Below are 21,643 nucleotides of genomic sequence, written 5' to 3' on the forward strand. Positions count from 1 at the left end.
TTATAATTAAAGAGGTGGCGTCCTGAGCAAAGCGGGGGGGGGGACAGGAAGGTTAATGTAGGATCTGGCTGCATTGCCTAAGGAAGAGATGCTCTAATGGGAAAAGCCATGTGAAAGGAGAGCCTTAGGGCTCTTATCTCCTGCGTGCTAACAGACACACACCAGATGAATTTATTTTGGCTGGAGTTGGACACTGGACTTCAGTAGGTCTCCCTCTCACTGCGCAGTGATGCTCAGCAGCGGGGAGCGACTACAGGAGGGGGATATTTGTACTACTTGCATCAGGAAGCTCCACTGCATCTAGGCATCAGGAAGGAGCTGCTGACAGGACCACAGAGCTCACATACATAATAAATAGAAGTAACTGCCAATATAACGTAACCCTTCCTAGGCCTCCAGCACCATTCACTCCAGAGCCCCAAAGCACTGTACAAACAGTAATTAAAACTTCCCAGCCTCTGGCTTTGCCAGCAGTGCTGAATTCATTTTCCAGTGTGGGAAAATAAGCGTTGCATGATTAAGATAGACAAGGCAATTTCAACAGCAGAAGTTACTGGTGAAACATAAGCTGCGGTGTGAACCCTGGTCCTTCGCTTCCAACAGAAGGCTCTTCAAGACAAGAACAAGCGGTCGATCACCTCTCCATCACGTACACAGCGCCTGTCTATACGTGTAAGGGGCAACACAAGCCTAACTCACCAGGCACATCTGTTCAGTCCCAGTGGGTACAATCCAACTCGCTTTACAGAACGAAAGTCTGCAGGGAAGCGGGGAGTGCTGGAATAGGGCGGGAGATACCTGCAACAAGCCCTTTGTGCAGTTTCTCCTCCTCGAGCTGCCTGCCCCTATCCAGCACTATCAAATCCAGAGCTCCTCATACCACTCTGCTGACCACTTGGCTGATTTCCTTCCCCAGAAACGTGTTATCAGAAAAATTCTTCAAGAACGTAAGATGCACTGGAACATACTAGAGGTTGGTTTAGCTCAAAGCTTGCCTGCACACCGAAAACACTGAGCCTTTTCTTTCTGGTTTATTCAAGAAGTAACAAGAGTTCGACATCGAAATGACCTGTCCCTCTCCTGGTTCTTGCCTGCTCCACGCTTTTCAGGGATCCGTGGAGAAAAAACGGGCAGTGTCAGATAATCTAAGACACAGCCTTTGGGTTCAGTATGAGCACGTAGGAGCTCCTTAACAACATGAGCTCCTTCAGGTGCCAGCAGACAGAGAGCAAAGAGCCCATACCAACATCTCTTCCCTCCCACGGTTAACATGCCGGTTGCCAAGGTGGACCCACACAGTGCCTGGTCCCGTCCCCTCTATCCCATCACCGCCTTGCAGGTTTGACCCCTTGCCTCTTAACAGCTTAGTGAACACTTAGGGACCCTTTAGGAGGAAAAAGCTATTTAAATGCAATATTACATTTCTGCCTCAAGGAAACCAGGTACACCGCTGCTTTGCCGCCACTGCTGAGCGTAGACCCCGGGCCTCCAGTGGGGCTCCCGAGGGTGGACACTGCGCCGTCTGGAAACCCCAGAGGCTGCAGGGCTAGGCGAGAGGCCCTGCCACAGGGGGAAAGGCTCCAGACAATCAGAAGGTCCGGTCTCCCCTCTGCTGTCAAGCTGTTTCCAGACGCACGCCAGCACCACCTGCGCCTGCTCGCTCCAGGGAATGCTCTCGTGGCCTCCCTGCAGCTGGGGAAGCGCTTACGGAGCCAGCAGCGCTGCAGGGAGGGTTATTTAGTTATTTGTAATAGATTTTCCATACCTGTCAATATTTCCAGCCATAAATCGAGAGAGAGAGGGACAGAAACTCTGCTGGCAGACAGGGTGGCTTGAGGGGCTTTGGCGAAGCCTGTGGTTTTGCAGTTCAGCTCCAGAGAGGGCTGGGGCCTCACTTTGTTTCTCTCATCATCCTTGCAGACCAATCCCCAAGGAGAACAGAGATCTGGTTTGGGCTTGCTGAGCTTCACATCTGAAAAGGATGGTCTTCTGTGAAGGAAAAGAAAGGCCTGGAAATCTGTTGCCTTCATTACTCTTTCTCTGGGGCTGAATTAGTTGCTGGAAATCAAATGCAACCATGAAGAGAGCAGCTCGTGGGACTCTACTTGGAGCCTAATTTCTATTAGAGATTTAGGAAGAGCTGGGAGAAAAGTACCACGGGCTGAGAGGGAGTTTGACCTATGGACAATGTGATTTCAAATGAATGTCTTCATGGACAGGGTTTCCTGCTCATCCAGCAGGCTTTGGGTGGGCCAGGCAGGTGTAGCAGAGAGGAACCTACCCTGCACCAGCAGTTTCACAGCCCCTGCTCCATCACCTTTCTAGGACTTTTCACTCCAAGCCAAACTGATGCCAATCAAATATCAAAATCCTTCAGGCCAAAGCCATGTTCCTTCTCTGTTCCTGCTCTGGTCCAAAAGGCGATTTCCCGCTCGAGATGGCTATCCGACAGTAATTGCCCGGATAGTGCATCTGCGATGTTCCCGGTGAGACCCTGCTGCCTGGCACAGCCCCACCACTGACTCCAGTTCATTTAGAGCAGCAGAGCTCAGGGACACAAACGGGGCTGAGCAGGAGCTGGCAGGGCACAAGGTTTCCGCGTTGATGATACCCTCTTTCTATGACTTGCAAAGGTGGTAAACTCTCAATGAAGCTGCAGGGATATGGGAATATCACTCCAATAAAGTTGGTTTCTTGAGAAATGGTTTATCATATGGCAGCAGAAGACAGAGAAGAGCTGACCCTCCCCCAGAAACATGCGGCTGAAGGCCACTTCTGCCAGGAGAGAAGGTAGCACCAAGCTGAACAAGATCATTTGTCTGAACCAATAGAGCAAAGGGGGCACTTCTCTGCTTTCACTTACCATCCATCCGTGGCAGCTCTTCCCTCCTCTTGGCACACAGTTCTCATCCCTCAGCTGACATCCCATGGCAGAAAACACTAATCACATCCTCCTCCTAAGACGAGACAACGAGTAAAGAGGCTTGGCAGGGGACAAAGGACCTCCTGGCAGCTCCTGCAAAGCCAACCTCGTGGCCTGCAGTCCCCCCCAACACAAATCCCTCCAGTTCTTGTTTGCTGAGCTGCGACAAAGTGGGCACTGGGGTTTTAGCAGATGTTGGTTAGCAAATAACCGTGAGAAAGGAATAAACCAATTAATTGCTGACCCACTGACAGCCAACACCTCTCCCCCACCTCCTCCTCACACAATAAAACCTGTCTCCGTGGCTCAAGCAGATTTAGGGTGGCTGCAAAGTCCATAGAGGAGAAAAAAAACCTTTCCCACTCCAACTAATAATATTTCCAGATAATCTGTATGAGGCAGCACCCTCTACGAACCAGAAAAGCCTTTAAGAGCCGTTAACACCTTTATTCGGACTTCCTCATCCTCCCTCAGACAAGCTGTGATTAATTATCCAATCCACCCCGATCCCCCTGGGAACGGTGCTCGGTCTGGGCATTCATCCGAGGATTTGCGGGGTCCCTCTGCAAAAGCAGCTCCTGCTCTCACTGCTGGCTCCAGATAAGCAGGAAAGGGCTGATGGGGAATAAACTGCTTCCAGCCACGCGTTTACATTGGCAGAGGTGGTGGATGGTGGGAGGGCAGGTTAACGGGGGGTCTTCGCTCTTTGACCGGTGTCTGGCCAGATTGTACCTGGAAGCCCATCTCTGAGAAGTTGACACCGGATGCACAACCTGTTTGGTTCCCGTTTGGATTTCTGCAGCCCTCTCTTCTCGCTTTGCCACTCTTCAACTCAGCTTGCGCCAAGGATGCTTCTTTTCCTACCAGTTCCAAGCCCTACCAAAGGCACTTGGGGTGGAGGTGGCAGAGAAGAAAGAGGAATTACTGCCTTTTGGGTTCCTGCAGTAGCAATCGCCCTGCTGGCAACGCACGGTGTGGACGCAGCAACGCCCAGCCCAGTTGTTTCAGCAGAGACAGCATTTTTCATGTGGGTCTAGCCACTATTTGGATAGAAGACAAGAGGAAAAACCAGGTGCTGCAGGAAGTGGTTTGGGTGATTTAGTAGGTGGTATCTTCCTTCCAAGTCAGCAGCACACTAAAAATCCTTGACAAGGAGTTCAGGGCTCTGCGCCACTGCAGGTGTTGCTGTTTTAATGACAACCCAAGCTTACTGCTTGTGGTCACCTAAGATCCCACTCCTTGAAAGCGTGGAGGTGTTAGCTCCAGTGACCTGAGTAGGCTCCAGTTTTCAGCAATTACGCTCTGCCAAGCCAAGAGCTACAGGAATTTCCACTGGACACATTGTTCTTCACTCCCTTTGCCTGCCACGACTTCTGAGCAGTTTTCTCGGGTGCCAGAATACAGCATTTACAGGGACATATCAAATGCAAATGCTTCCCATTACCTTGAAAGGCTTTGTCTTGTTTTGCCCCATGCGATCTCTCTAAAGTACACCAACCCTAGCGTCCACTTCACCTCGCTTGTGTGATTTCTCTGCTCAGCTGCTGGTTTTGCTCTCCTCCAGCCTGCCGGGGTTGTGTAGATCACGGCCATCCCTCGCTTTGGCCGAATCAGCTCATCACACCAGACCCCATCTGCCCCGCTCTCCATCACTGCCTGGGAAGGTACCCACTGCTCCTCGGTCCTTGGCAGAAGGTCACAGATGCTGCCAGAAAAGAAATAATCGATTATGAGACTAAAATTAATGAAATATGAGACTGACTTTGGACAGACTAAAGCCATAGAAAGCATATTAAATAATTCACCATCCTGAAAGTAAAGCACATTAGTGGGAAAGATGTCCATGTCCTTTCACAGTGACATTCCCTTCTGTGTAACTGGAGCTGATGCTCTGAACTGACACCAAAACGGGACTTCTGCTCGGTAGGGAATTCCAGTGTTTCAAAATACATTTGAAAACCATTGTATTTCCCCCTTTCCTCCCCCTGCAATTATTTGCAGACATTAAAATATTTTGTTTTGGTAGCATCTTGTACAAGAAAATGAAATCCAAAACTAAACAAAAACACAAAGCGCTGAAACAAATTGCAAACCCCGGAGACGAGCGCTGGCAAAACAGACGCCAAATCACTGCCTTCTGTAAAAATACTCCTATTTTGGCAAACCCAAATTTTTTTTTTGGGGGGGGGTCGGGGGGGCACAGGCTGATCCACCAGAAACTTCTGAACCCACAGCAAGCATCAAGAAAGGCTGAAAAGAGACTCTGCGTGGGAGGCAATGGTTAAAATGTCGCCGCTTTGTTTTTCACTTGAAACCACTCCAAGGGCTGCAGGGAAGATGTTCAAGAGCAAGGATTGTGCTTTGGCTGCCTCAGAAAGTTGCTGCCAGAGCCTGGGCAGAGCGTGGGGTTACCCAGAAAAGCCCTGCTCGTTCACAAACTCCCCTGGATGGGGGAAGATCATCTGGGCAAGTATTTTAAATTTATCTCAGCTATTAAATACAATTATGATCACATGGCAGATATATTTGTATTGTTTAAGCTAAGCTTAAGCCAAGAGGCTGAGGATGTGCTGGTGCCACGCACTTCAGCTGCTGGGGCAGCAGCAGGAAGAGGATCTCGTTACCAGGCAAGGCACAGCAGGTATCTTTGCTATCGAGGCAGCTCTTCATAGGGGAAAGGTGTTTCTTTGGGGTTGGTGGACAGGAGTGAATGAACGATGGTCAAACAGCATTAGTTTGGTAGCTCTGACCCTAAGCAACTCACGCGGAGGTACACTGTAGGGCTAGATTAGTCACGGGTCCACTCCACTCATGTTTTCTCTGGGATAACAGAGCCTTTCCAGCCTCCTTTGGAGGCCACATGGGCTTCTGGGTGACTATGGACACCTGTGCAACAACAATCTTAGGGAAATTCCGACTCAGTTCCATCCCTTGCTGTTGAAATCACTGCAAAATCCTAGCGGGAAACTCCTCTGGGATGCGACAAGAGTTGTGGTGTAACACTCCTGCCTGCTCCTGCCAGGCCAGGAGGTCCTGCTGCCAGCAAGGATGCTCAAGCCAAGCGGAGTGAGGAAACACCTATGAAAGAAACACCTCTTGTGGTTTCACCTTAAAAGGTCAGTTATGTTACCTGTCGTGCAACATACTCAGAACCTACCACAGGTGATTAAACGGCTGGGACTCACTAGATCACACGGCATATAATCCTCCCTGTAGCTGGTAACGTGCTTGGTTATGATTCATAAATTCCAGCCATGTTATGATTCTCAAACAGGCACGGTGTGCTGAAAACTCTCTTCCACGGCTTTCACAACTGAAAATGTTGAGGGAGCAAGCGGGACTCTCCTTAGGCTGATCCCCATGTCTGGGGGCAGCAGCAGCGAGAAGGTGGGGTCCTGTCTCCCTATTTTGAGGATACAACAGAGTTCCTTGCAACCTTCTCCACTGAGATGATGAGATGCATGAGCCACCACTTGTGCTGGGATGTGGCTGGGGACAGAGCAGTGACACTTAAGGGATGAGGGGAGGCAGCTTAGAAGGAAGCACATAGGAAAGAGACATTATTAGATGATAAGGAAGGGAGAAAAGGAGGGCTGAGGTCCATCCTCTCTACCTTCTCTCTGGTACTCTGGCTCATACTCTAAATAGTTGAGGTCAAATTATTAATAGAAAACGTGGGTGACAGATCTCAGATACTCAGATCAGGCTTCCTCCTGACATTTTCTGTTGATAAAAATAAGTAGCCTTTCTTTACATCTAACAAAATCTCTTCCCTGGCTCTCCTTGATGGTTCCCCCTCCTGTCTCCACCTCCAGAGATGTCTGAACAGTATAATTTCCTTTTATTTTTAGCCATCTTCGATAATTGAAAGTATCTCTGTGTCAAAGAGAAAACATTCTCCTAGATACCTCAACAGGCATGTACCAAAACCGATTGATGAAAATGAAATATTTAATAGGGTTTTACACCTGTAGACTTGCGGACGCCGGAGCATCTCAAAGGAAAAATTTTAATGACATGAGGATGGGGCACAGGACCATCCACCTCTCCAGCTTTGTTGGTGCTTCTCTTTTGGGTTCAGCATTGGATTCAGCCTAAGGGGTGCAGGGGTCACTGACAGGTGAGCTTTGGGAAGCAGCGGCTGCTCCTGTTCCCTCAGTGTCTTCCTGTGGGAGACCCAGCACTGCTGCCTGGGGCAAAGCTGATGGTTCTCACTTGTCAGTAGTACCTAGGGTGGCTGCAGCGCTCTCCGGAGATCCAGGCACATCCACAAGCAGCTATTTATCTGATCTAAGATAAGAACCACCTGGGATCAGAGTCAAGGCCCAGCTAGCCCCGCTCCTGCTCTTGCAAAGTGGCCAGAGCAGATGCCTCTAAAGAAGACATGAGGGCTCCTTCACATAGTTGTCTTCTGCTTCTGTGCTGTTCACCTGTGTGAGTTTGCAAGTTTGCACTTGGGTCTTCTTGAGCCATTGTGTTTGTCTTTGCATTTAATAGTCTTTGGGGGATTTTTCTTCCTTGGATTAGCCCCCCTCTTCTTTTCCCAGGCCAGTTCTCTGCTCCCATTTCAGTGCTCAGGGAGACTGGTACCGCCCCGCAGAGTCATGGAATCCTTTAGGTTGGAAAAGACCTTGAAGATCATTGAGTCCAAGGCTTAACTTGGCACCAGGTTAGTGTGAACAACCTTGCACTTTTGCTTGTTCTCAGTTTTCCTTTGGAAGATAATGGGAGACAATCAGTGCTTTCCTTCTAAGCAGTCGGATGTGATGATTTATCGGGGGGGAAAAATGTTCTCTGCTAGCGAACAGCACTCACCTGCCCACTGCCACGTTTATAATGGACTGCAGAGGACAACTGCAGAGTGATTTCGAGGTAGGCATCCTCATTGCACAGAAACAGCTTTTCCTCAGGACTGTTCTCTGCACAAGAGGTTTGCTTATGAGGGCTCCCTCCCTTGTGACCGGCAATGAAAGCGCAGCACAATGTTGCCTGGGGAAGCAAGAGAAAATAGGAACCATAATGAAGCCGGATAGCGAGGGAGAGATGTTCTGCAGGAGCTGTGCTGTAACTGGGCTCGTGATTGACAGTGACCTTCAGAGAAGAAGAGAGAAGAATTCAGACCTCCTGCAAAGAGGGAATTATTTCCCATTACTCTCTTGGTTTTTTTCTTTCCAAACTTGTCATTTCTCTGCCAGATCTAAAGAACGACGCTTCAAACAAGCATGTTTCATCCGTTGTCTTGCTTGCCAAGTCACAAAACGATGGGCACAAGTACAATTAGGAAGTAATCATGCAAAAAGCCTCTGCTATGGGAAACAACCCAGTGTGGCACAAGATTGCTTGGGGAGTTCGGCACGTCGTAAGCGTGGCTTTCCTGGGTGCAATCAGCTGGCAAAGCTGCAGCTGTTTGATACATGGATGCACAATTTAGCTCTGGTACAACCAGTAGCAATGTGTGGGGTTGCTTTGGAAATCAGTCTCTGAATGTTCTGCAGTCTCTGGACCAACTCTTCGTTTTCAATTGTGAGCCATAGTCAGTCAGTCCTGGCTGCAAAGGGAGGGGATGGTGCTGGCTTCTCAGAGCATGGGATTTTCCTCCCAGAGGAACCCAAATCCCTTTAAAGCTCATTCACCCTGTGTTGGTCTTGGATAAATGCTTTAGACCTTGGGGAAACACTGAGGTATAATAATAATTAGGATCTAGAACCACCAAAGATTGTGGGTAAATAGTCCTAGAGATGAGAACTGTGTCACATCTAAATGAGATGTGAAAGATCGTTTCCCATAACTGATGTGCCTTTTCCCATGTAGCAAACACGGAGCACATCTCCTTCCTCTCCTGATGCCAGTTTCTGGCTGTGAGAACTCACTAAACTCCAAGAACACTGTGCTGCCTTAACAAAGGAGCTACCCGAGGGCACTGGTTTATGTACTCAGCTTGTTTCCATGCTTTATCCAGGCAGCAGCTGGGTCGTGCTCATTTCAGGAGCGCTGCCGGATTTCAGTTGCTCCTCAAAGGACCAATAACACCACAGCTTCAAGGCTAGAGCTAACCAATGACACGCACCAGGGTACAGCAGAGACAGACTGGCTGCTGGGAGAGGCTCTTTGCTTAAAAATCCCTGAGGAGAAGGAGTTGTGTCTGTGTGCCACCAGTTACACTGAAGCTAGATAACTCTTACACACCAGGATCCCTATCTTCTTCCCTTTCCTTTCCCCTCTTCCTCTTGTTTTTCCCCAGTGGGATGAGGCAACTGTAACATCACCAAGGGCATCCTCACCAGCTCTGCAAAGCTCTGTGCAACCTAAGCAACCACGTGCAGTTGGAGACATCTCTACAGGCACGTCGGGGTGGAGGGCATGGTGGAGCCTGCCCTTCATCAGGAGCCATGCCAGCATCAGAAAGCATATGGCAAGGGAAAGCTGCAAAAATTACCTGGTGGAAGCAAATCTTTTGCAGGGCTTGTGTTTATATCGTCAGGACAAGGTTTGTTGAACTAGCTGGAGAGGCAGCCCAGTGACGGATTAGGTCTTGCAGAGATGTACTGTATCCTGTCACAGACACGGGAGGTCATCTCCAACAAAAGACCTACTGGATTGAGAAAAAGGAAAAAAAAATGAGTGGTAGAAATGGAAAGATAAAGAAGATGCATCAGAATATGACAGCACACTCCAGATTCATCACAGTATGCTATGGAACAGCATAAGGAATTCCAGCTCTCCAAGTGTATGGAAAAAAGCAGGTCTAGAAAGGATGCGGTAAGATTGCATGGTGTGTAGTAAAGCAAGGGCTTCATTCAGTGCTGAACCACGCAGAGCACAGGGTTCTTGGTTGGTGGTGGTGCTCTGGGGCAAGAGCAGCTTTGACCTTTAGGGATGTCCACCCAGCGTCTCCTCAGCAGAGGAAGCCCAGCTCAGCTACCAGAGATGAGCCCAGGAGGGTGAGGCAGCAGTGAGAGGAGCCCAGCGCCTACTCCTGTCTCACTCCCTGGTTTGAAGGAGCAGAGTGCCTCGGGCTGACGCTGACTGGTGAGCAAAGGCTGGAGTTAAAACTTTGGTCTGGGAGGGGGGAAAAAAGCCTTTCTTTCATGAACCACTCTCCAAAGAGTGTCCCTGAGAAGAATGCAGCCAGTAAGATGAAATTGCCATTCATGCTTATTAGAGATGTTCAATGAATTAGGAATTCAATTAAGAAAATGTTCCACTGCAGGAAGCTCAAAAATTAAGATTATCATTACTGTAGAGGAAGGAAACATTTTTAATGTATTAATTTTTTTTAATGACATCACTACAGACAATTCACTTATTCTTGCAGCATCCAGGCCAGTAAGGACACCAGTTTCCCTCAGCGATGGGGAGTAAGAAAGCTACAGAGAAGTAGATGATAGAAAGGAGGTTTTCTATGGGATGCAGAGCTCTGGAGGACACCAGGGCTGGATAATAGGCCCTGAACAGTTGTCTGGAAGAAATGACAGCACCAAATTTGGATTTGACCTTTAGTCTTGTGACCAGCTCTACATCTTTTCATATCAAGAGCCTGACCTAGATGGAGGCAATGTCAGTGGCCATCAATGACTCAAACAGAGCTGTGAACCCAAAGAAAAAGGTGCTTCTAAGAACCTCCTTCATCTCTCTGTACCAGGGCAGGGATTTACTGCCTACACAGCTCTTTGTGGTATATTTGCGTAGTGCCAACACCTGATCCAGGGAGCGTGCGTGTGGGTCCCTGCTGGTGCCTCCGTGCCCATGAAACAAAGCAAGGATTCAGCTGAAAGCAAAAGGTGATCTCAAGCATCCCCCCAGAATACGTCTGGAGGGGGAAGGTGGGGTTTTCATTTGTTTGGGTATTTTTTTTTTTCCAAGGAAGAGATATCACGTGGAAAACCAGGACTAGAATAAATTGCAGAAGAAGGAGAGGAGGAGGAAAGCACTTAAAGGCCTCTTGCTTTTCTTTCCAAACCTCGTGCACACCACTGTTTTAATTAATAACTCTGTCATCCCTTCTAGAGTTCAAACAAAGGAGCATAAGGAGACTGTATTCCGGGCACGCAGGTACCTGGGGAAATGAAGTGATGGCTCTAGTGTTTCGAGGCCTCATTATCAGGCTCGAGCCTAAGTTCTCTGCTAAGAATTATCTGAGCTGCTACCTCAGGAGGTCACTTTGAAGGTGGGCTCAAATAATACTTGAAATGAAAAAAACCCAAACCATTGTTTGGAGGTTAATTAAAATAAACACACACACACAAACACAACCACCAGCGATAACATTTCTGTGCAAGGTGGCTTTGGCACTTGTTTCTAACACCTGACACATGCCCATGTGCAACCACTGTCATCCTCCCGCTGGCACAAAGGTTGGGAGAGTTCTGCTCCCGGACCAGACCCAGGAGGAGGAGACAAGCATGAGCGCCTGCTTTGAAAACTGCAGCTTGCTGAGCATCAGGGATGCTCTGTACAGAGCAGCAGTATTCAGCCCTCTCTGCAGGCACAGTGGTTTTCGGCTGATGGTTGAAATGTATGAGCTTAAAGGTCTTCTGAACCTCAATGACTCTATGATTCTATTTGGACTGAGCCAGTCTGCGAGGACTCAGAATTTGAAATCTGACCGAACCCCACCCCCATTTCCTCCCAAACAGCAGCAAAACTAGAAAAAGCATAGTGCGGTCAAACACAAACTCATTTGCTCTTTCAGCACCTATAAGCACATTTTTCTTTTCATGATCCATTTGAAAAACATTGTCTTCTGCAAAGAACAGAAATAATCCTCCTGTCAGGCACCCCTAGGCATGGCAGTGGTCCCAGAAACAAATCATCCGCTTCAGATCTGTGTGACGTTGCAAAGCTTAATGAGGGTGACATGTACCGCCACGCACCAAACACACCTTTGGGTAAGGCGGGGAGGGAACAGCCCTTCTCCAAACTTGTGAGCTGCAGCTTAATTCTGTCTGATACCACTTGCTTCAACTGTCATAATGATGACAGCCCACCACCCCACGCCTACTGTGCTGGTGAGCGCTTGAGAAACCCTCCTAAACCACAGCGCTTTCCTTTTCTGGCATTGCCAGATGACTCTCCAGTACATCCTGATCTCTGCCTCGTGGCTGTTGTTCTGAACAGCCTCCAGTATTCCCTCCAGTGCCTAGAAAGTGCTAGAAATTGAGGACGTATTCCCTTGAAGGGCTGCAAAGTCTAGAGGTCACCTAAATACAAAATAAATGTGGTTTTATAGTCAAAATACGACTGTAGAGTGCTTCAGTTTGAGGGGGTGCAGTACTAATGCAGCCAGGCAGAACAGTGGCTTCTCATACAAATTGGGACTCCATTTGCATTCAGTTTAGAGGAGGAGAAAATTGCCAGTAGAGCGGGATTAAAAATATTTATGGATCCTATTGGTGTGATGTATGTGTCTCCGAAGCGATGGAAACTGAGTACAAAATTGAGAGAATCCAGCAATCAGTGGGGGAAAGGAGACAGACTGCAATGACTTTTTAATGCCTTATACATTTTTTTGGGTGGATTTGGTGCTCACAGAAGGCAGTTAGAATGAAAGGTCTGAAAGAGAAGGGGAATAAAGCGATGCTTTGTCTTTCTAGAAAGATTTGACCATCTCAAGATCTCAAAGCACTTTCATACTCAGGGAGGTCTTAACTACGCTACGGCAAGAGCAGTAAGTGAACTTGGGTCACACACCAACCCACCGCAGATGCAAGGACACCAAAGTCTTATACCTGCCCTTCAGGTGCTCTGAACATCGAGGCACTCTGCTTTTCTTCTCCACGTGCAAAAACCTGCACACACAGAGCTTGAATTTCTAACCTCCAGTACTTCCCAAGCAGTCTCAAGCAAAGAGAGCACTGCGGTACAGATCGGTGATGACAGTGAACAAGAAATGTACTTGTTTCTCCCTCTGCATGGAGAAGGATTTGAACACAAGCTTTAGAGGGTAAAAGGTTAAATGCTATTTCCAGTAAATGTCCACAGAAAAAAAACTCACTAGAGAACAGGCATCTAAAAAAACTTCCCAGATACAGAGAAAATAATAGAGAGAGAGTCTGAAATGCAAAAGGCAACTGGACAGGCAGAGACACAACGTGGGTGTTCTAGATCCAGGTTATTACCTGCTTGATTAGTTTGTATTGCTTCCTTTATTTGAGAGTGGTTTATTGTGGTTCAACACCAACCTTTTCTTAATCAACTTTAAATAAGTCAGAATGAGCCTGATTTAAAATTTAATGGATGTCTAGACACCATTCTTCACCAATATAACTGTGTAACCTCACCTCCATTTCCACTGGTGGAGCTACGTGTGCTGGCAACCCTTTCAAAACTGAGTTAATATTCCAGCACAAAGCACTTTCAAAGGAGACCTGCATACCTTCCTGTATCCAGGAGTGCTCAAAACCATATCAGATTTGGCTTTAAAAGCCTCAATGCTGCTGGTAGGACTCATGCACACCAAAGCACATGTATATTGCTAACTGACATAGGTAAGCTTCCTTCACAAGCCTTATTGCTCCTTACGAAATCACACACCCTTTTCATTTACAACCCGTTTCCCAACATACTGGGCTTCCAGTGCAGCTTCTGTTGTCCTAAAATGGGATTCCAGAGCCCAGCATTCCTCCATCACACGCCTCAAGGATCAGAAGTAACCGCCTTTCCCTGCACTTCTGCAACTCAGATGTAGCTCCACCAGACTCTTGATCTTCCACAGCTTTGTCTCTCAGCAGAAAAGGGGGACAGGGCAGATAATAAGCAGTCAGGAGGCACCCATGATGCCACCCCAATACTCCACCGTATCCAGAAGAAGCTGCTTTCAATCTATGTCACTGTTCAGCCACGCTGGAGCTGCTGGTGAACTGCAGAGCCCCACTACTGCCGCCTCTTCCTCCCACCGCTGAGCCACACCTCTGCCGAGGGACATCACTAGACTGGCTTTTAAAGTTACCATGTTTCCACACAACCACAAAACCAAGAGAAGAACTACAGCCCAACCAAGATCCCTGGTCGACTCCGACAAGAACACTGGTTGTTGTGACTGTTGGTGGGTTTTGGGTCAGGGAAAAGGAAGGAGGCAATTGCATTTGACTGCAGTCTGGGGAATGCAAAGTGGCCGTTCCCTTCATTATCCACGGTATGGGGTGACCAAGATGTTTTACTTCACTATCTGCCTTTCTCCACCACACTCCTATGAACGCTCAAGCTGGCTCCCAAGGGCCAGGCCACCCTTATAACCCTTATCCGTAACATCTTTTTATGCACATTCTGTCCAAACCCACACTTTTAGGTATGACATCTGCTCTTGGCTCCTTTGGTTTTCTTTTGAGGTCGCACAGACACTTCCCTGGGCTGCTCCAGCCTTGGGTCCCACGGCAGCTCCTGGTACACATCTCCAGCACAAGCAGGGGCTGCAGCTGGAGCCCTATTCTGCTCAGCCTGAGATCAGATTACGGGAAGCGTGGCCTGCCTCGCAGAGATCATTTCCACCTTTGTTAGCTTTTGGCTCCAGCATCTATTTTGATAGATGCCAAGATCTGAAAGCTGTTAGTAAGGAAATGGAAGAAGGGAATTGCCACGATTTAACCCTTGGTTGGCGGCAGCTAGCCCACAGCACAGTTTCCATGCACTGATGTCCATATACTTCACTAAAAAAAAAAGAAAACAAAAATAAAACAATAAAAAAATAATTGGAATTACTTTTATAGGAAAAGCCATCACTAAGGCAGTGCTGATCCATGAACATGGAGGCAGGAGCCTTACTGAGTTTGGTTGCTCACAGTGTGACTCATTTTTGTGCACCCCTGTTTCTGGACTGAGACAGCCCCTCAGCAGCACCTCCTTTCTGAGGAACTCTGGCTAATGAAGAGATGATGAATCTCCAGCCTGCAGCTCTGACATACAAAGGCACGGAGTGATAGGATGAGGCGGAATGGCTATAAACTGGAGGGGGGAAGATTTAGACTAGATATAAGGAAGAAATTCTTCACCATAAGAGTGGTGAGGCACTGGAACAGGTTACCCAGGGAAGCTGTGGCTGCCCCATCCCTGGAGGTGTTCCAGGCCAGGTTGGATGGGGTTTGGAGCCCCTGATCCAGTGGGAGGTGTCCCTGCCCATGACAGGGGGTTGGAATTGGATGATCTTTAAAGTCTCTTCCAACTCAAACCATTCTGTGACTCAGGAAACCCCTTGGTATGGGCAGAGGGAGCCCCTCTGCTTGCCACGACCCTCACCAAAGGAAAACACCCAAACTCAGAGGCAGCACCTCTGCTGCCTACAAAGAGGCAGCTCTTTGTAAAGTCAGAGCAGGGAGAGAACGGCCACAGCCCCACATGCTGCACCCCACTGACTCCTGCCAGCCCGCTCCCTCTTCACACCGCCCCCCGCCCTGCAAAAGCAAATGTCCACAGAGCTCTGTGTCCACGGCAGGCAAGCGCATGCGCTTCTGAGTGTCCTTCACATTTGCTGGAGAAGCACAAAGAAGTTTTACTGCCTGCAGAATGCAGTCCTAAGGTACCAAGCGAAGACCAGAGGAGCCTAAGGGTTAAAGATGGGCTTTACTTTTCTGCTGGCACTGCAGCCAACAAATATTCCACCCCCAGCATTTCAAATCACTACAGATAAAGCAGTAACAAAGATGCAAAACTGGTTTAGAAAGTACCTGATAATTTCCCTTTAAACTTCCACTAGGAGCAAAAACCTTCTGGCTTTGAAATAAATGGGTCTGGACAGGCGGAGGCAGAGAACGCACTATGTGTCATTCCCCTCAATTCAAGTTTTAACTGAAAAAAAAGGAAGCAAACTTCTGAGGATTTACAGCCCAACCAGCATTTAATGCTCTTACCCATCTCAGTAGCTGAGCATGTTCCTCCCTGCACTCTAGGATCATTTTATCTGCTCTTTCTTCATCACAGCTCTACTCCACAAAAACCTAAAGAAAAGATAAACAACTGAATTTCAGGATCACATAATCATATGGGTGCTTTCTAACCCTAGCTGATGTAGCTGCAACTTACTCTGCTACTAAGTTAATGCAGAAAACACCAGGTTAACACTGGAAACAAATGAATGAAACACAGGACCGCAAAGTTAAAGAGGAAAACCAGGAAAACCAGGGAAAAATACGATAAAAGGTAACTGTCTAGTAAGGAACATGCAGCAAATTCAGTCTAAATTAAGTAGTGGTGGGAAGCAAAGGCAGATTAGTTAATTTATGCTTAATTTCTTTGTTGGGAGCCTTCTCCGGAAGGGGTTGGATGGCTTGATGCAGAGGATGGATGCTGGGACATTCAGCAGAAGGACGGCGCCACTGAACTGCCCTCAATTCCTTTGCAGTCCATGGGAACTGGGATTCCCAGGTGCTTCAGCTTCCACAATGTAAAGTACAGAAAACTTACAGAAAAACCCAAAGAGGTGGCTCACCTTTGTACCACACCGGTGGCTGAGCACAACACTGAAAACATAATGGGAAACTAAGGCTTGGTAATAAGAAAGGCAGGAAACCACTTCTTTAGCACCAGCTATAGCCCAACCCAACGCACATAGCAACGTGACCACCTCCTGAAGCAGGTGGCCCCACAAAGTTGATGGCCCTGCAGAAAAGTTTTGGCGGGTCCTTGGCCCGTGTCTGCCAGCACTTCCTCCACTCACAAGAAGGACCTCTCGCTGCTGGTGGCCTGTGTGGAGATCCAACCATAGAGGTGATAAGATTGAAGGATCCAAGGACACCTTATAGCAACCTTCCGGTACCTGAAGTAACCAGTACAAGAAAGATCAGGAGGACTTTTTACAGAGTCTTGTAGTGATAGCACAAGGGGGAATGGCTTTAAATTGGAGAGGGGAAGATTTAGGCTAGACATAAAGAGGAATTTCTTCACTATGAGGGTGGTGAGGCCCTGGCCCAGGTTGCCCAGGGAAGCTGTGGCTGCCCCATCCCTGGAGGTGCTCAAGGTCAGGTTGGATGGGCCTTGGGCAGCCTGGGCTGGTGGGAGGTGTCCCTGCCCACGGCAGGGGGGATGGAATTAGATGATCTTTAAAGTCCCTTCCAACTCAAACCGTTCTATGACTCTATGATGACCGGTGCAGAGAATGGAGAAGAGCATCTGTCACTCCTGGGAACACGTGTATCGCTGTCAACTCCCTGGCTTCACCCTTCCTATCTGCCTCCTAAGCCAGAGGAACGCATTCATGAGACAAGCGGCCAGCCAAGACCGGTTGCTGCTGGGGTATCAGAGACCATCAGCGGTGCAAGGGAAAAGCCTCTCATAGCCTTTTGGGTGAGCAGAACTTCAGAGAGGTCATCTGCTCAAAAATAGCACACGTGCGTGTCACCTGTCAGCCGGCGTGGGGCATGGGAGGCTCCATGGAGGAATACCAGCTCCACTCGAGGAATAGTAATGAAACAATGCAAACAAGAACAGGGCTTAGTCACTCGTTCGAATCTCATCCCCTTCTGTTTTTACAGATGTGCAGTTCACGGAAATGAGACGATTAGCTCATCAAAGCATCTGTCAAGGGGAGAGACAAGCCAGCTTTTTACAAATGCATCCAAGTGACAAGACCTGTCGGATATGGGCTGCGGGGAATCTCTCCAAGTCTTATTTTTGGATCTATTATAATCAGCCTTACGAGTTTGTTAGTTATCTCCAGAACATCAACAGGGATGGGAAAGATAAACATAATATATAAAAACTTGCCAAACACGGCAATCTGAAAATGGGTTTTTTTTTTCATGAAGGATGTAAATCCTTGCACTTCTACAGCACTTTCCTTTCACAAGAGCGGCACAGCTTGGCCTTTGCCCCCAGAAGATTTAAATGACTTACCAAATGGTCTAAGTTCTTTTATTTTTGTACTCATAAGTTGGAACACATTAAAAAGAGTGATTTTCAGGTATCTGGTTGTCAGTAGGCTTTGCAAATCAACAACAAAAGTACTCATATGCTTAACCTTGGACACGTGCTTCACTGCTTTTCCAGACTGGGTGAGAAAGGGTGGTCAGAAGTTTAAAAGCCCTCCACTAGAACTCAAGGCATTTGAATTAAGCACCAGTCTCTACTGAGGCTTCCCATCCATCTCTGGACAAGCCACATCCACCCTCTGGAAGATGGGAAAAGGTATCCCATCTGCCGTGCTCATGGCTGGTGACACCTGAGGACATCCCTGCTGTCTTGAGCACACAGAGAGGCTCTAGGTTCAGTTGGAGCCACACTGGTGATAGGAATATATGGTGGCAATCAAGCACAAAGAGCCATTTAGTGGCCTTCAGGAACTCAGCGATAGAGTGCAAAGCGGATTTTCATTTTAAATGAGGAAAGGCAAAAGAGCTGGGACTGAAAGGGAGATTACTCATTCGTTCTCAGACCTTTGTTGTTAATCCCACCACACCTACTATGAGAGCAGCAGCAAGCTGTTGGCTTCACCACCCGCTTGGCTTAGTGCCACTCAGCGCTCGCTCAGTCTGTGCCATCTCTTCATCTGGGACCAACCTGGCCGGCGCAGAGAGGAGTGAGCGCTCAGAAACTCAACGGTACAAGTCAGCACAGCTCTGGGCACAACCGAAATTTCACGTGTGCTCGGCAGGTGGTGAGGAAGCGAGGCCAGCCAAGCAGAGATGTAACAAGTGGAAACAAACGGAAATGACACAGCCTGGGCATGAAGAAACATGTACAGTCGGAGTGTGGGGGGGGAATAGGTTATATTGTAAAATCAAGCATTAGCTGCCAGATCTAACTAGTTCGTGACAGCTCCTTGTGCACGCAGAGACAGCTTTTGGCCTCAAAGAGCCACAAGCATAAGGCACCAGTGTGGGAAGAGGGTTAAGAACTTCAAAGAATTAACCATTAGTCTTGCTGCCTAGTCTGCTAAAGAAACAACAGAATAATCATGTTTAAGAGGCGCAGGTTGGCTGACAGCCTCCTTTTTCCCTTTATCCACCCATGTCACCGGGAAGAAGAAACAGCTGCCACACACTTCAGACCACCACAGTTTCATCTTGGTTCCTCCTTTGACCAGATGCAACAGTAGGTGCCTCCCAGTGGTGAAGATGGCCCTCTAAAATGTCCATGGTGTCTACTACGCTCAGATACTTTCTTAATCCAACAAACCCACCCACTCTCCTCCTCAGGATGCTCCAACACGGCACAGGCTGAGGGGTAGCACTGCTCTCCTGCCCAGCTGCCTTGTTCCGGGGATCTACTGAATCACAGTGACTTTTTGTCAGGACCTGCAGTGGGAGGCGATTCAGTCCAAGCTCACTGGCACAGAGTGGACAGAAGATATACGTGAAGGCTTGGCAGGTCCCTCCTAATGACTTCACTAGGCAGGGCCCAGAGCCCTTGCACGATGGGCGAGTGGAGGGGGAATGCTGCACTGTCACCTTGAGTAACAGAAACCAGTGGCTCAGATCCCCTCATCCTCTTCCAGTTCCACAGTGCCCTTCAACAGCTCTGGGCCAAAATAGACAACTTAACCTTCTCTGAAGGTTAGCAGTGCTCATAGCTTGTCAAAAGCATCATGGCCTGCTCCTTCAAAAGAAGAAGGACAAAGAAGGTATTCATCAGCTCACAACCAGTTCAATCCTCCTATGGGTTGAGCTATTTGTAAGAACCAACCACTTGCCTCTTCCCCTTGAAGCACAGCTCAAGTTCCAGCTCGGCTGCTCCCTCGTGCTTCAACATCTGCTCCCAAACGTACCCTCAACTTGTTCCAGACTTGAGACAAGATGTCAACAAATGTCCTCCCCAGTGGGAGGGCTTGCCCTGAGTTTACAGCTCAGCAGGTACCCCAGGTAGGGAAGGAGAAGAGGCCTATGGGTGTTGGTGAGGCCCACTAGCTGCCCTAAAGACTATGTGCTGATCATCATCCATTCATTGGCAGACATGAAAAATCCCATTTCTCTCTCTTTAAACATCTATGAGTGATACTAGGAGTTATCTAACACAAGTAACTGTAAGGACTGGAAAACCTACAGTGTCCAGCAACTTACTGGACTCCAAGAAGAAGCAAGTCAATAATGTACTCTACATTTTCACCATTCTTTTGCTCATTTCTTCTGTCCTAACCACAAAAAAGAATAGAAATCCTATAGTAACTGCTAAGCATCATGTTTCTTTTCTAGAAAACGCCACACTGGGTCTGCAGTGACACGGAACCGGAGAATCAGATTATATCATTTTTCATAAAGTTGGAAGAGCTGGTCCCCAAGGGCACATACCAAGTCACTTAGCAGCCATCCAGCCATAATAGCTTTCAGCTTTCCGATATAACTTTTCCTGGGTTTCCTCCAAAAACTAATAAGACTAAAGCTTCCTGGAACAAGCTCATTCTGTAGAATTTTCCCTATTCGCCATTGGACAGCAGATGTATGACTGCAGGGCTAAAGCACTTGAGGATTTATTCATTAGCTAGGTGGTCTGGCCAGCAGTTCCACCTGGCGCTCCCCTTCTTGGACCTGCATGCAACTGGGCAATTTCCAAAGGCAGCAGTGGAACCCCCGAGCATGCCTGACCATACAATTCTAGATGAGATCGTAGGAAGAAATGTTTTGCTGTGATGGTGGGGAGGCCCTGGCCCAGGTTGCCCAGGGAAGCGGTGGCTGCCCCATCCCTGGAGGGGTTCAAGTCCAGGTTGGACAAGGCTTGGAGCCCCTGATCCAATGGAGCTGTCCCTGCCCATGGCAGGAGGGTGGAACTGGATGGGCTTTAAGGTCCCTTCCAATCCAAATCATTCTATGATTCTAATCTATTACCAGTGCACTTCAGCCGCCCCTCCACGTCACACAACTTGCAGTCAACCCTCCTCTAAGGCTGAGAGTAGAAATGCAACGAGCAGCACGAATGGTAACAGCTTGGACTCGTCAAAGTAACCTAAGTGAATACGGCACGTGGCTGCTACCAAAGTTGGTGGGAATTGGGCACCTCACTGTCCTATGTCCAGACAGAAACTGCGACCCAGGCACTCCCACTCAAGCCAATCCCACAAGTAACTGCCCAACCCATCACTGTGATTTGGGTGTTAAAAATCAATCAGTCACACACAGCGTTTGCACCCGTTGTCCAGAAGCCAAGCAGTAAATGAAATGGTCAAATCCCGAAGGCAATGCCTTCGCTTTTCATATTTCACTCTTGGTGACTTCTCAAAGAATTATTACAACGTTAATATCTGTGTGAAGCTTATTCTGAGTGGTTTACTGGAAAATTACCACTTGTCAGCAATTAGCATTAACATGAGTCAGACTTGAAGGCAGGACAGTCCATCACAAAGGGCTTTTTAGACACAGCTCTGTTGATGGTACGTAACGGTGTATTTTAAGAACGATTCCTCAACAGCTACATGTCAAGCAAATGTTTTATATAAGGATGTAAGAAGGACTGACAGTCTGATTTATAACTGGAATCCAGAGAGTTTCTTGCTTTTGAAAAGACAGCCTTTCTCTATGTCTTATAATTTCCATTTGGAAAAACAAATCTCCTGCAATGCACACCTGGCTTTTCATTCGAACTCTCCAGAAGGTTCCAGGGAGAGACCATCAAAGACAGCTGAACGCCTAAATACTCCAGTCCCCTTCTGTGCCCCTCTTTCTTTACAAGCCAAAGGAAACAACAGGAATAATTTTCTTTTACTCTCGGAGGTCTGCACTTACAGAAAAGGCAGTATTTCTCAAAGGTGTGTGGATATAATCCTTCAGTCACATTCTTTCGGTTCTGATTTGGACAGCTGGT

General features: G+C 48.0%; 1 long non-coding RNA gene across 21 annotated transcripts in view; it reads right to left on the reverse strand.

Annotated features, from left to right (window-relative positions):
• Window positions 1–21,643, reverse strand: part of LOC128853251 (uncharacterized) — a 262,276-nt gene that overhangs the window by 34,330 nt on the left and 206,303 nt on the right. For 16 of the 21 annotated variants that reach the window (XR_008451655.1, XR_008451643.1, XR_008451642.1 and 13 more), the window contains 6 exons: window positions 15,766–15,852; window positions 9,360–9,515; window positions 7,739–7,912; window positions 4,439–4,628; window positions 2,864–2,957; window positions 1,766–1,989 (listed from right to left, as the gene is read on the reverse strand). This is a non-coding gene — a long non-coding RNA (uncharacterized LOC128853251). Of the gene's footprint in view, window positions 1–1,765; window positions 1,990–2,863; window positions 2,958–3,655; window positions 4,629–7,738; window positions 7,913–9,359; window positions 9,516–15,765; window positions 15,853–21,643 lie in introns of all 21 variants that reach the window. The other 5 variants (XR_008451644.1, XR_008451646.1, XR_008451639.1 and 2 more) reach the window with 5 other exon arrangements.

Source organism: Cuculus canorus, chromosome 11, assembly GCF_017976375.1.
Source record: "Cuculus canorus isolate bCucCan1 chromosome 11, bCucCan1.pri, whole genome shotgun sequence".
Taxonomy (NCBI): Eukaryota; Metazoa; Chordata; class Aves; order Cuculiformes; family Cuculidae; genus Cuculus; species Cuculus canorus.